Raw genomic sequence first — 13056 nt, 5'->3', positions numbered from 1 at the left:
CTGGGAAAACATATATGGGTCCTGCATAGCATATTTATGGGCCAAGTGGGCATGGGTTTGAACTGGGAATGCATAAATGGGTCCTGCATGGTTTATTTATGGGCCAAGTGGGCATGTGTTTGATCTGGGAACACATATATGGGTCTTGCGTGACATATTTATGGGCTGAGTGGGCATGGGTTTGATCTGGGAACACATATATGGGTCTTGCGTGACATATTTATGGGCCAAGTGGGCATGGGTTTGAACTGGGAATGCATATATGGGTCCTGCATGGTTTATTTATGGGCCAAGTGGGCATGTGTTTGATCTGGGAACACATATATGGGTCTTGCGTGACATATTTATGGGCCGAGTGGGCATGTGTTTGATCTGGGAACACATATATGGGTCTTGCGTGACATATTTATGGGCCAAGTGGCCATGGGTTTGAACTGGGAACACATATATGGGTCTGCATGGCATTGTTATGGGCCAAGTGGCCATGGGTTTGAACTGGGAACACATATATGGGTCCTGCATAGAATTTTTATGGGCCAAGTGGCCATGGGTTTGAACTGGGAACACATATATGGGTCCTGCATGGCATATTAATTGGCCAAGTGGGCATGGGTCTGATCTGTGAACATATAAATGGGTCCTGCGTGGCATATTTATGGGCCAAGTGGCCATAGGTTTGAACTGGGAACACATATATGGGTCCTGCATGGCATATTTATGTGCTAAGTTGGGTTTGAACTGGGAACTCATGGGTCCTGCATGGCAGAGGTCATGGCATCAAAATAGATCAAAGTTTACGCTGTGTTGAATTATGCTGATTAGTGGACTCTCAGAAAGGTTGCAGGCCCAGTCCCAGACGCCTGTCCCTTGGGGCAGAAACTGGGATGCTTGATATTATCGGCCGATATTGGCTTTAAAATTCAATATCGGTAAATATCGAAATCGTTTTTTGAAATGGTTTAAAATGACTAAAGTATGTCATTTTATACCTTATTGGAAAGCTTGTTTCCTCTCAAAGCGAATGCAGACAAAATTTGGGTGTTGCTGTTGGCCAACCAGGATAAACACAGGGTTTGTAGAGTAAATCAATTCTTGAGCAGGGCAGATCTAAGCCCCAATGAGTGGAATGAGTTGAATTTTTGTTCTTGTGTGGCTATTTGTTTTCAGTTTACCTCAGTCAAAGAAATGTTCAGTGGCATCTTCTCTCGAAAGGGTTGTAAGCACTGCACCCCAGTTAGCCTACCGGTTGCTGGTTAGTCCTTCAAAACATTCAAATCCCCAGTATCAAGGGAGTCATGGAACAGTGGGCAGTAAGCCTATAAACGATCATATGTATCTGTATCGGCTAATATCGGTATCGGAAATTAAGCATTGGACAATATTGGTATATCGGATATCAGTACAAAATCAATGTCAAGCATCCCTACAAATAACCCCATACGGTTATCCATCCCATAGATGCCTGTCCCAATGGTCTATTTGGTCAAACAAAAATCCGGGATCCTATTCGAAGTTTTATGGTACTTCATTTTTGAAGATGAGGCCAAATAGCTCACAGACAGCTAGTCCCTTTATGGACATGAATATGATGCATATATTATTACCTCTTAGGAAACTTTAATTCAATATTTGTTAGAAAAGGACTTGCAGGAGGCATCATCAATCTGTCACTTCTGTGTTGTTAGATGTCCTTGGACCAAGGAGTAACATGTGTTTCTATTAAGGTGTAGCTCATACACCTGTTGGCTGTAAAAGGTAGCCTACATTAGATCTGTTTGAGAAAAAAATTAGGGAAAAACACTTGTCTTGTATCTTATCAACTACTAATGATTAATAGATTGTTGGCGTTTTAACTTTTGGTAAAGGAAAACACACATCCAGCCCTAGTCTGGAGAAGTGACGGTGTCATCAGTGGTTTTTTATATTTTATACGAAATTAGGCCATAATTCCGTAACAGTAATATTATAGTAACTAATAATCTGAGTAGTATATATATATATATTTTTACAAATTGTACTTTTACTTATGTATTTGTTATTTGGTCAGGCAGTTCTTAGGACATCTATAAGGGGCCTGTAATGCAAAGACCTTGTTTCACGCTCAAAACGTTAACTGCTCATTTGCAGTGTTGCCAATTTAGCGCCTTTGTCGCTATATTTAGTGAGTATTCAGACCCCTCTAGCGACACATTTTCAAAAAAGCGACTAGCGACAAATCTAACGACTTTTTCTGATGTTATTAGAGACTTTTGGAGACTTTCTGACGTGAAAGCACATATCGTTCTTACTCTTCACAACGAGCAGCGGGTGCTGCCGTGAGCCGCCCGCCCGCACCAAAGCACTCACAGGCGGCTCAGTCCTCGCGAAGCAGCCCCTCCCCCGGCTGCAGTCAGAGCAGATGTTCACCCCTCCGCGTCCAGACTGCAAATGATCGCGCGCATGTGCAGGAAGCCGCCGCTGGCTGATCCTGCCCGGGCTTACAATTCAGCATGAAATATAAAATGTTCTTTGTCTTGCACAAAAATAAATCCCTGCATTTTATTGACTCACAACCTCAGTCACTTTACTCTCGTCCACTGTGTGTGTGCCTCTCTGTGACATAAGCTAAACTAGTTTGCAAGCTCATAATGTCTCAGTCTAAACTGTACACTCAAAAATACAGAAAGGAGTGGGAATCAAACCCTGAATTTAAAGGCTGGTTAAAGCCGTTTATTGGAGATAATACACGTGCATACTATCTGTATTGTAAGGATGATTTCTACGCCAAACTGAGCGATGTAAAAAAACACAAGGCAACTCAAAAACACACTCAAAAGGCAAAGCCTTATGATAGTTCCTCCCAAAAAAGCTTACCATTTATGCTTAACAAAATTGACTCTACTAAAAAAGCTGAGGCCACCATGGCATTAGCTATCGCTGAACACTGTTCCATGCTGGCATGTGATCATATTAGAGAAGCATGTAGAGCTGCTTTCTCAGACTCTACTGCTGCTACCCATTTCAAAATGCACAGGACAAAGTGCACAGAAATGATTAATGGTGTTCTAGCTCCATACTTTCTGAAAAAGTTGGTCGCAGATGTGGGTGACCAGCGTTTCAGCCTCCTCCTCGATGAGTCTACAGATATAAGTGTTTTGAAATACCTGGGGGTCGTGATAAGGTATTTTAGTGACACCAAGCAGACAATCGTCTCAACATTTCTGGGGCTTGTTGAATTGGAGGGAGGAGATGCCAGATCTATAGCCCGTGCTGTTGTGGCTTTCCTCGAGCAGTGTGGTCTTAAAAAAGAGAAACTCCTGGGGATAGGGACTGACAATGCCTCTGTTATGACAGGGATTAACAATGGGGTCCATAAAGTGCTGAAGGAAGAGTATGGCCTCAAAGATCTGGTTCTTATTCGTAGTGTGGAGTACTTGGTACGAGAGACTTATAACTGGTTTTCAGTGTCTCCAAAGCGCAGGGAGGCTTACAGGGTCATATATGAGACCATCAACTGTGGTGAAAAACCTTTACAGATAACCAAGGTGTGTGCCACACGTTGGCTCTCCATTGAACCTGCAGTTTCAAGCATTTCGGACCAGTGGGAGGAGCTTAGGCTGCATTTCTCAGTCACCAAGTCCAGTGAACACTGCTACATGGCTGAGGTTTTATATTCCATGTATAGTGATCCTCAAAACATTTTGTATCTGACTTTTTTGAAGTCAGTGCTGGGTGAGGTACAGTTGGCCATCAAGGCTTTTGAGGGAGAGCAAGTAGATCCTCTTAAGCTACTTGACAGCTTGGTTAGCCTGATCAAGTCTGTGAGCAGCAGGGTGATAAATCCACTGGCAAATGTTGATGTACTCAAAGGGCCAATAGATGGATACATCAGTCCCACACCGTACCTTGGTTACCTTTTTGAGTCAAAGGCAGCTGAGCTCCACCTTGTGCCTGAGGATGTAAACAATGTCCGAAAGCGGTGTGTAGCCTTCACCATCTCTCTCACTAATGAGTTGAGGGTGAGACTGCCAGACAACATTGAAGCACTGCAGTACATGTCTGTTTTTAATGTGGAGGAAACTTTAAAGCACAATAAGAGTCTTGGAGAATTGGAAAAAATTGTCAAGCTCCTTGGCTACTCCCCTGCAGAGATAGACAAGATTGTCCAGCAATGGCGTGCCATCCATCTTAGCAAATGGAATGAGACAAAAAACACACTGGGTTTCTGGAGTGAGATTTGGAAGTTCAGAGATGCAGCTGAAATCAACCCGTTTCAAGAACTTGCCATGGCTGCTGTGTCTGTGTTGTCCTTACCACACTCAAATGCTGAAGTCGAGAGAGTATTCAGCCAGATGAGTGTGGTAAAAAGCAAGCTTAGAAATCGGATGTCCTTGCAGACCCTTAACTCCATCCTGTACATTCGCTATGGACTGAAGCTGTCTGGTGAGGCTTGCTATGAGCATCAACTGCCTGATAATGTTTTGCAGCTTTTTGGCACATCAGCTGCTTACTCATTTAAGTCAGCTCCCTCAGATGCTGAACCTGCTATAGAGAGCCTTGAGGGGGGGGGGAATTAACCTGAATTGGGACTAGACTAGCTACCATTTTCTCAGATTGCCATTGACAGGACTCTTTTTGGTCCATTTAGATTGTTAATGTAGATTGTGTATGCATTTAGTTCTTAAATGTTATGGTTAAAATGTTCATATTTTACTATGTCTTGTTGTAGGTTAAAAACCAAACCAAAATAATAAAAAAAATATATAAAAAGAAACAAAAATAAAAAATAAAAAAACGAACAAAAAAAACAAAGTAACTCCGCCAGAGTGTCTCTTTTGTGTCACTTTTGCCGGTCCCAAGCCCGGATAAAGGAGGAGGGTTGGAATTATTTATAAAATAATAATCGACAAAAAAAGTTAATTTATGGTTCTAAACATATGTAGGGGTGTTTTTTATTCACCTTTTGTCTCTCCAGTGACGTTATTCCTCTCTCCTACAGCGTCCATCAAAATAACATGCACAATGCACATGGTCAATTATGCAAATCATGTGATGACATCATTTGGCGACTTTTAGGACAGCCAATAGCTACTTTCCTTAGTGAGGAGTTGGCAACAGTGCTCATTTGGAAAGCACTGCTGCTAGCTGTGACTTCGAGGAGAAATTCATTTCAGACATTCACAAATTGAGGTAAGTTGAAATATTATGTTGCCAGAAAAATAACACTGCATATTGTACAGTGGTCTGTATTTTTGGTTTGTGCTGTTTCATCTGATGTAGAATAACCAAAAGGAAAAACAGCGGGAGAGGTTGGACAATAATTAATATATCACGATATACTTTTATTCAATAACGGTGATATGAGTTTTAAACACATTTCCGATATTTCGATATACACATTAGTATATTACAGCGTTTCATTGACTGGCGGAAATTAAGCATTGGACAATATTTGTATATCGGATATCAGTACAAAATCAATGTCAAGCATCCCTACAAATAATTGTGCTGTATGTCATACACATAATTCCGTAACAGTAACTAATAATCTGAGTAGTATATATATATTTTTTATATACTCCTGTCTTCAGTCTGTGGTGTATGTCATCAATCAGTCAGTGGCCGCAACACATTGGCTACGTGATTGATGACATACACCACAGACAGGAGCCCAGCAGCAGTTCACTGTGCTCAGCATTAGGCTTGTTTGAGATGAACAAAATCTGCGCAGAACCGATCACCGGTGATCACCGCGAGATGCATGCCGGTTAGAAAAGTGTCCGAGTTACGTCCGCCTTGCTCTGACCTCATGCTGACGTGTGCCAAAAAACTCTCGCGACAGCGAGGCGGCTGTGTCGGATTGAGCAGTCGAGCGCAGTTGCTCTCCACCGACTGCGCTACTCAAAAGCATGATGGGAAACGACTGACTGACGACACAGCTTCGTGCTCATTGGCTGAGAATGTCAGCTGATATTTTTTTCCCCTTAATTCTAAGAAGTCCATACCTATAGCCTAATACGATTTACTTTTTCTATAGTACTTAGTAATTAGGACGTTTTATTTTCTTGGTTTGAAGTGAAGTCCTGTTTGTTTTAATGTTCTCTTTATTGAGAGATGTGTATTCTCTTTATACATTGACATTTTGTACAACATTATTCCATTAAATAAATTAGTCAATCCATCAATACATGCATACATCTAATGTGACTGTTTTACAATTAGGCCTCATGTTTGTGTTTTTATCCGATATCTTTATTTGGATATGTCTGATTCCAGGAGTGCAATAAACAAAACCCACACATGCTCATTTCTTAATTTAGAATGTGTTGTTGTTTCATATTATTTTTTAAGAATAATTTGCAGCACACACTTTTCCTAATCATTAAACATGAATTGAAACTTACATTAAGGTGACAAACAATTGTGTAATATATTTATATGGAATATTTGTCATGTAAAAAAGGGATAGTTCACCCAAATAACTTTAATAATAATAAAAAAAAAATGTCTTTGGTGCTGAATTATCTGCAGTCAGGACTGTTTATTTTTTACTCGACATTAATTTCATTAGATGCAAGTTGCAATACCACTCTAGATCAGATAGATTTATATCCCTACCATTTACTGAATAAGCCATTTTAAGTAATGAGCACTGTTCACCTTCGGTGATTCTCCTCATCATAACCATCTTCGTGTAAAAACAGTGGTATTTCAACTGCATCAACTTCGTCTGCGATAAAGAACGCGAACGCGATCTCTTCCATTGTTGACGTTTGCAGTCCACAACACAGCGAGATTCAGGAAGTGTCCGGCTTGCCTGCACTTTTTTTCACTCCTCCCCTCACTGTAGCCGCCTACTCTCGCCTATATTTCAGGCGAGGCAAGGCGCATCTCAAACAAGCCTATTGACATATATTATAAACACAAGTTAACACGCCAAATCACGGGCGGCGCCATTACTCTAAACGAATGCACTACATTTTCGCCGGAAGTGGTTTGCGCAAGCGTCTGCCGGTGTAAACACAGCGAGCGCGCTCATAATGTAGGCTAAGAGACGCCGGCGCGACCACAACATAATAACATCGCTGCGAGATCTAGTGAGAAGCATTCACATTTCTCCGTTGTTAACGGATCAAACAGCGCATGGAAACCTGGAAGAAACATTGTGCCATGAATGATCCAGTGTCCACAGATCAGCAACATTCACCATGGATTTACTGTAGTAACACTAACTGCAACCATGGAAGTTTGGCAGGAATAGTAACTTAGGCTATGCCTTCAAGTAACATTACGTCGGTTTTATTTAGACATTATGAATATAATTGCTGCCCTCAAATGTTAATCTGAACTAAAATAAACCTTCGTTTATATTACATTTCATTTTTTGAGTATTGGAAAACTTTATTAATCCCGGTAGGGAAACTGTTTTGCCACTAACCATACAGCCATCAAACACAATACACAACTAACAGACAAATAAATAATTCTGCATTAGAAGACAATAAGAAGTACATGACTTTATTTAGCTGTTATTTTAGTTTTATATATGTATGCATGTCTGTATATATATATATGTATATGTATATGTGTGTGTGTATGTTTTTATTTACATGTTCAAATAAACTATTACTACTAAAAAAAAATAAACCCTGATTAGGAGACAATTTATAGAAAGATTCAATCTCACAGTTCAAAAGTATAAAATACAAACACTATAAAAGACAAAAATAATATTCAATAATTAACAGTGTTCGTTAAAATATCTGACCACTGTGGGAACAAATTAAAGACCTTCTCCAAGGAGCTGTTTTGTTTTATATCTAGAATTGCTCAAAGTAAAAAAATACTTTTTTTATTAGTTTTAAAGGGATACTCCACTTTGGGTGAGTATATTTACATTTACATTTAGTCATTTAGCAGACGCTTTTATCCAAAGCGACTTACAGATGAGGAAACATTGGAAGCAATTATAACAACATAGGCAACAAAATACATAAGTGCATCAAACTAGTCCATTAAAGCCTAGCACAGTAAAAAAGCTAATAATAGTGAGGTTAGTAAGTTTTTTTTTTTTATAAAGAAGGAAAGGGAAGAGAATTAGGAAAAATCAATCAGCGACGTGTTGACGGAAGAGATACGTTTTTAGGCGTTTTTTAAAGATGGCAACCGAGTCTGCTGATCTTGTAGCAGCTGGTAGATCATTCCACCAATGTGGAACAGATCCAGAGAAGGTACGGGAGAGTGACTTTTTTCCTTTTTGGGATGGTACCACTAGTCGTTGTTCCTTTGCAGACCGCAGTGATCTGGCAGGAACATAGATCTGCATTAGCGAGTGGAGATACGATGGTGCAGATCCGGTGTTGGTCTTGTAGGCCAGGAGCAAAGCTTTGAACTTTATGCGGGCGGCAACAGGGAGCCAGTGTAACCTGATGAAGAGCGGAGTTACATGCGCTCTCTTCGGTTCATTGAAGACCACTCTTGCCGCCGCATTCTGGATCATCTGGAGAGGTTTGAGTGTGCAAGCAGGAAGTCCAGCCAGAAGCGCATTGCAATAATCCAGTTTGGACAGGACAAGAGCCTGGACTAGGACTTGCGTAGAGTGCTCCGATAGGAAAGGTCTAATTTTCCTAATGTTGTAGAGGATGAATCTACAGGACCGGGTGGTGCTGGCAACATGACTTGTGAGGTTAAGCCGATCATCGATTACCACTCCCAGGTTTCTGGCTGTGCTGGACGGTGTAATCGTTGATGAGCCTAGTTGAATGGCAAGGTTGTGGTGAATCTTTGGGTTGGCCAGGATCACAAGCAGTTCCGTTTTTGCAAGGTTTAGCTGCAGGTGATGATCCTTCATCCAAAGCGAGATGTCACTCAGGCATGCCGCGATGCGAGCAGCGACCGTCGGATCGTCCGGTTGAAATGACAAGTAGAGTTGTGTGTCGTCGGCATAGCAGTGATAGGAGAAGCCATGCTTCTGAATGACCGAGCCGAGGGATGTCATGTACTCCACATCATATACTCACCCTCATGTTGTTTCAAACCTGTTTGAATTTCTTTCTTCTAGTGAACAGAAAGGAAGATATTTAGAAGAATGTCAGTAACCAGACAGTATATTTTTTCCCTGCTATGGAAGTCAATGGTACCAAAAACTGTCTGGTTACTGACATTCTTCTAAATATCTTCCTTTCTGTTCACCAGAAGAAAGAAATTCATACAGGTTTGAAACAACATGAGGATGAGTATATGATGACAGAATTTTCATTTTAAAGTGGAGTATCCCTTTAATATAAAAAATAAGGCCGGGACTCGATTAAAAAATTAATCTAATTAATTAGAGGCTTTGTAATTAATTAATCGCATTTTAATTGCATATAAATATTTGACCTGAGAACAGTGAGAAGTAATTTTTTTCACATGGATTTTTAGTATACCATTGAATAATGACTGAATACATAAGCTTAAGCAACAAAATATTGTTTATTTCTGTTCAACCAAGTCCAGCAGACCAGTGTAATTGTTGCCATTAAGTGTAGCAATAGCATATTTAGAAATATAGTAACGTTACATTTCAGAAATTCAGGTAGCTCATAGGTAGGTAGACCTTCTGTAAACTATGTTTTTTTAAGTAAAACAGAATACTTGCAAGTACATTCAGAACATTGGAAACCCTGACTATTAGAAAACATCGACGCTTCCATCCGTTCGTTTTTATAACACAATTTCCCATCCACGGGACCAACCAAAGTGGTCTCGTCAGCTTCTTCGTTCATGTTCACTGTGGTTTGTTGTTGTCTGAAGTCATGAACGCTAGTTGGTGCTCTAGTATAATCGCTCCGCTGAAACTCATCCAGTGAGAAATTCCCCTTGAGCCTTGCTTATCGTGGACGCTTACACACACTAATGTCCCTGTGCGCTCTACACACACACACACACACACACACTTAGTGTCATGTAAGCTGGTTATTTTATGTTCATTTGTTACTTATCTTTTTTTTGATTGAAAGCTCCTGTTGAATACTGATTTGCTAAATTTTTGTCTAATTTCATTAAGGTCTTGCCAGCCAGGAGAGCAACAGGAGGAGGTGTACCCTGTTATTCATAAATATGGCGTAAGTTTTCATACATTGACCTTAAAGTTTCCTTTAAATGCTCCTGATATTTTACAAGACATTGACAAATGATGTTAATTTCAAATGCTTATATCACAGTAGTTTAGCCAGGATATTCTCATTTCAAAAGCAGAGGTGCAGCCCACAACTGATATTGTTTACATTTGATAAAAGTTGCCAATCAGGGAGAGGAGGGCTCTAAAGTATTCAGAATATGGGTGGATATTTTATTTGACCCATTTTGGCCATTTTTGTCAATTTCTTACATATCGTCTCGGTTACGTATGTAACATCTGTTCCTTGATGGAGGGAACGAGACGTTGTGTCGAACCGACAGATGGGGTTCGCCCCTGAGAACCTATCATCTTCTGACTATTTTGAAAAGGCCAATGAAATTGGCGAATGAAATTTGCATGCCGGGCTCCGCCCCCGATATCCGGGTATAAAAGGTGGGCCGGCGTGCTCATTCATTCACCTTTTGTGCTGAGGAGCCTGAGAGCATCTCACGATCGCTGCAGCGGACGGCTAGTGTTGTGGCATGAGGCGTCTTTCCGGGCCACTGATGTGGACATCGTCCGACTCAGCCTGCGCTGCCACCGTGGTCCCCGGAGGGCCAGTCGGCGGCGGCACTACTTGGGTCGGTCTTACCCCGTGGGGCTCTCTTTAGCGCCCTGGCCTGCAGGATGGCCATGGCGTAAGAGTGGTGGCAGCTTGGCCCACGGCACTGCCAGCCTCAACACCAGAGATGTCGAGACCTTACATGCCCTGGACGGTGAGTCTAGGTCAAGCTCCCCAGGTGGCCGCCGTCTGCGGATACCCGCGACTGCATGCTCCACCCAGGGTGCATTGACATAGTCCCTAGCTGCCTCCCCGCCCCGAGGGAAGAGAGGGCGATAGAGTCAGCTAGACGGAAGCGCGCCGAAGGGGGCGCTCCAGGTCTTACTGAACTCCTTATGCAGCTCGGTAAAACTCGGCACTTGAGCCGGGCACGGCTTGGAGTCGCGCCCGGACCCAATGTGCGAAGTACCCAGCCGCGAGCGCTAGGGCTGCGGTGCACCGCAATCCGACACTCACGGCGGTCCGAGCAAGCATGGCTGACATCTTGACGTCTTGACGCCCCGAGGGAGGGAGCTTCAGGCAATCGCCAGAGTCTGATGCCAGCAGGTCGCGCTCCGATGTTGCAAGAGACACCTCATCTCCACGGCTCCTGTCCGAGCGCGTGGCTGAGGAATAAGACAGCTTAGGACCATCTTTGGGGAACTGCTAAACAAGCGAGACGGTATGCTGGCGGAAAAGAAAACATCGACGCTTCCATCCGTTCGTTTTTATAACACAATTTCCCATCCACGGGACCAACCAAAGTGGTCTCGTCAGCTTCTTCGTTCATGTTCACTGTGGTTTGTTGTTGTCTGAAGTCATGAACGCTAGTTGGTGCTCTAGTATAATCGGTCCGCTGAAACTCATCCAGTGAGAAATTCCCCTTGAGCCTTGCTTATCGTGGACGCTTACACACACTAATGTCCCTGTGCGCTCTACACACACACACACACACACACACTTAGTGTCATGTAAGCTGGTTATTATGCTGGCGGTCCGCGAGCCGGCCGGCTGACGGATTAACGCTTACGATAATCCCCACATCACCCTCGCTGCTCGCCGCCGCTGACGGTCACAGAACTGGAAGCAAACGAGGTGGTGGCTGGATCTTACAGAACACAGCCACCGTGATGCAATGTCTGAATAGCCATCCGCCCGCAGTGCGGGCAGGACGAATCCACGAGGCTGCCACAGTGGTCATTGGCCTTTTCAAAATAGTCAGAAGATGATAGGTTCTCAGGGGCGAACCCCATCTGTCGGTTCGACACAACGTCGAGAGACCGACAGAAAGGGAAGCAGGGTTTTACCTCCATAGAGATTTTGGTGGTGGCTGCCACTGCGTTATTTCTTGCTGCCACCGCCTCACGAAGCGCTGTCTGTCGGGTGCGCTGGTTTATTCTTTATTATATTTATTAATTTATATTATTCTGCGCGACCCATGCTATTTCTGGATCTTACGGTTATGCTAGCGCCACGATTACGATTTTATAAAGTATAAAAGCTTTGTCTGTTGCAGATCCAAAAGAAAAATGGATCATGACGACAGTCGTTGGACTAAACGAAGACGTGTTAAAATGAAAGTACAGGAACACTTGAAGTTTTTGGAAGGCTGCCATAATGACGAGGACATTGTCCCAACAAATATGGATTTCATTGCATCAGAGGAACAGTTGGAGTTTCATGGAAGTAACAGTTCAAATGACAAGCAGATCTGTGGACATCATAGTGAAGAGTTGGGATCTCAAAGTGATGACGAATCACATTCTGAATTTTTTTCCAAACACAGTTTTGAAGCTACAAATGATCAGACTGATTCGGAAAGCACAGTTAAAAAATCAGACCCTTGTAGCTTTAGTGACATTAGAAGGAAATTGGGAGACTGGTCAGTAAATCACAATATTTCACATAGTGCCCTGTCAGAGTTGTTGCACTTATTAGTGCAGTGTGGCTTGGAGTTACCAAAAGATCCAAGAACTCTTTTGTCAACCTCAACAACCTACAAAATCAAAGACATCGGAACTGGATGCTACTGCCATATTGGAGTGTCTAACGTAATAATTTCAGCGCTGTCACAGGAAGCACATTCCTCAGTAGACACTATAACACTGCGCATCAACATTGATGGTATACCCCTCTCAGGCAGCTCTAAACAGGAGTTATGGCCTATTCTGGTTAAGATCAAGGAACTTCCCAAAGCTAATGTTGGTGTCATTGGTCTGTTTGCAGGCCCAACAAAGCCTCAATTCGTTCATGAATACCTGAAGGATTTCATTGAGGAATTGAAACTATTAATGCATGATGGTCTAGAATACAATGAAAGACATTACAATGTTGCTCTTCCAGATGCATTTATCTGTGATGCACCTGCTCGTGC

This window comes from Barbatula barbatula (genome assembly GCF_947034865.1).
Source record: "Barbatula barbatula genome assembly, chromosome: 23".
In the NCBI taxonomy this organism is placed as follows: Eukaryota; Metazoa; Chordata; class Actinopteri; order Cypriniformes; family Nemacheilidae; genus Barbatula; species Barbatula barbatula.
Note: the sequence above shows the minus strand (reverse complement) of the source record.